Source organism: Elaeis guineensis, chromosome 13 (genome assembly GCF_000442705.2).
Source record: "Elaeis guineensis isolate ETL-2024a chromosome 13, EG11, whole genome shotgun sequence".
NCBI lineage: Eukaryota > Viridiplantae > Streptophyta > Magnoliopsida > Arecales > Arecaceae > Elaeis > Elaeis guineensis.
Genome location: NC_026005.2, coordinates 51,083,740 through 51,086,675, shown reverse-complemented (window position 1 = coordinate 51,086,675; position 2,936 = coordinate 51,083,740). Strand labels below are relative to the sequence as shown.

Below are 2,936 nucleotides of genomic sequence, written 5' to 3'. Positions count from 1 at the left end.
ACAATAACTCCTCTTGCTTGGGATCTAGGTCTGATGCAATAATTACAGGCAAAGTTTCTTTGGGTCCTAGATATGCATACTTGAGATGTTCTGGGAGGGGCTTCAGTTCTAAAATGGGTGCTTTCTCTATCGATGGTTTAGGTGATGAGTTCACCATCTCAATGATTGGTTCGGTAGGAAGTGTCGATTCCTGATTAATCTGATTTTCTTTAAGTATTTCATTGACATCCTCAGACTCATGGATTAACCAGGGGTTAGACTCTAGGTCGACTTCATCATCACTAATGTCAATGGATTCATAAATACCATCTTGGACTACATTGACATCAGCATGAGAAGAGGATTCCTGTTCTAAATTAAAAACATTAAGCTCAATGGTCATATTTCCAAAGGATAACTTCATTAGACCATTTCGACAATTGATTTCAGCATTGGCCGTAGCTAAGAATGGTCTTCCTAAAATGACAGGTATATGTCCTTTAGGATTCGCAACTGGCTCAGTCTCTAAAATAATAAAATCTACAGGGAAAATAAAATTTTCAACCTTTATCAGAACATCCTCGACCATTCCCTTAGGGATCCTGAGAGATCTATCGGCTAACTGTAATGTGATCCCAGTAGGTTGAAGTTTTTCTAATCCTAGTTGTTCATACACCGAATATGGAAGGATATTCACACTAGCTTCTAGATCTAGCAAGACCTTTTTTATATTGGTTTCTCCAATAACACAAGAAATTGTTGGAGCTCCAGGGTCCTTATATTTAATTGGCACATGGCTAGATAGGTATGAACTGACACTTGCAGCCAAAAATACTTTCTTTGGTACATTAGTGGTCCTTTTCCTAGTGCAGAGATCTTTTAAAAATTTGGCATAAGTTGAAACCTGATGGATTATATCTAAAAGAGGAATATTAACTTGGACTTGTTTAAATACCTCTAAAATTTTGTCTAAATGTTCAGATTTATTGGATTTCAGTCTGTTTGGAAAAGGAGCTCTAGGACTTTTAAGTACTAGACTAGGTGAATTTTCAGTTTCTGGTGCTTGAGGTTGAAAGGTAGTAGTTTTAGAAGGTGACTCGGCAGATGAGTCATCTATATCATCAAGTGCAACTACCTTATTGTCTATTTGTTTTCCTGATCTTAAGGTATGAATGGCATTTACACCATTAACTTGGTTTCCTTGTTGGGGTCGTGGACCATTTTGGTTCCTAGGATTTGGCTCATGTTGGCTAGGTAACCTACCATGTTCTCGTTCACTAATGGTCGAAGCCAGCTGACTTACTTGCATTTCCAGACGGGCTATAGCTTGGGTGTTATTATTTATGAGTTGACCCGTGGTTTGCATAAAGCTGGTATGTGTTTTCATCATGGCTTCTAGGCTTTTCTCTAAAGAGGTAATTTTCTTGTCATTATCATGGAAGCCTGGCGGGTTGTTCATTACTAGGTTGGACCTTAGATTTTGCTGATTGAAATTTGAATTGCCTACATTAGGATTCTGGGACCATGAGAAATTCGGGTGATTCCTCCAACCTGGGTTATATGTGGGTGCATAAGGATTGTTTAATGATCCTTGATAGGTGGCATTCACCTGTGCACACTCATTCGAGTAGGAACATTCTTCTAAGACATGGTCTGGTGCATTGCACCCTTTACACATGGGTACAGATATTTGATTTACATTGGCTGGTCTCTGTAATTCTAAGGCTTCCAATCTACGTGTTAAGGTTGCAATCTTGGCCTCTGATGCTAGGGTTGGTTGAATTTGATGCATTCCTCCTCTTGAAGGTGTAGCTTTATCAGGTTTCCTAGTTGTTTCCCACTGTAAATTTTTCTCGACTAGGTCTTCTAAGAATTGCCAAGCTTCAGTAGTTTCTTTGTCCATAAATTGGCCTTGGCACATGGACTCTAGCATGGTTCTTGAGTTTGAATCTAACCCCTCATAGATGATCTGGCATAGTCTCCAAGTTTCTATTCCATGGTGTGGGCATTGGGTCAAAAGATTCTTGAAACGATCAAAGTACTTCCAAAATGATTCACCAGCTAGTTGGTAAAATTGATTTATTTCATTCCTAATCCTAGCTGTTTTATGATGGGGAAAATACTTTTTTAAAAATATTCTCACAAAGCCTTCCCAGGTAGTGACAGAATAGTTTGGCAGACTATAAAGCCACTTCTTAGCATTGTCCTTAAGGGCAAAGTTGATTAATCTAAGTTTGACCTCATCCTCTGTTAATTGCAGTTTCATGGTTGCACATACCTCCTCAAATTCTCTAATAAATATATAAGCATCCTCTAATCCTGTGAATTTTGGAAGCATATTTATGATTTGAGGTTTGATTTCAAAATTATTAGCTGTGGGTTGTGGCAACCTGATACAAGATGGTTGGATGGAGCCAACTGGATAACACAAATCCTTAAGGGTCATGGGTTGGATTGGTTCAGCCATTGGAACAACAGGAATTGACTCAATTCTAACTAGACGACCCGACACTCTTCTCCACACACGAGGTGTACGGTTCTCGATGTTTATACAATTTTTTTTTTTTTCAAACAAGTGAAACAATAAATTAAACTCAATCTATCCTAGGGTTAACCTAAATCTAGACAGCTCCTAACTTGTTCCAAGATGACCCTTCAAGCCTTCCAAGTGGAGATTGATCAACTAGTTAGCCAGGTAAGTATAAGAGGTGGGAGGTTCACTCATCGTTGCCTTTCTAGACACCAAACGAGTTGGCCAGGCCAGCAACTGAACCAATTTAACAAACCACCCTCAGGGACTTGCCTAGACACCAACTAATCAAACAACTCAAACTTGGTAGAACTCTTAGGGTTCCTTGTCCTATTGAGCTCGAATTCCTTAAGGTTGACGTCTAATTGATTTTAAGATTAAAGGTCTAGGTAATGCAATATGATGGAGATGGTTTTTGGGCTAAGAA

General features: G+C 38.9%; 1 non-coding gene across 1 annotated transcript; it reads left to right on the top strand.

Annotated features, from left to right (window-relative positions):
* The first annotated feature begins 1,970 nt into the window (after positions 1-1,970).
* On the top strand, positions 1,971-2,077 carry LOC140853509 (small nucleolar RNA R71). The gene has a single exon (XR_012136579.1). It is a non-coding gene; the product is annotated as a small nucleolar RNA R71 (small nucleolar RNA).
* The last annotated feature ends 859 nt before the right edge of the window (positions 2,078-2,936 follow it).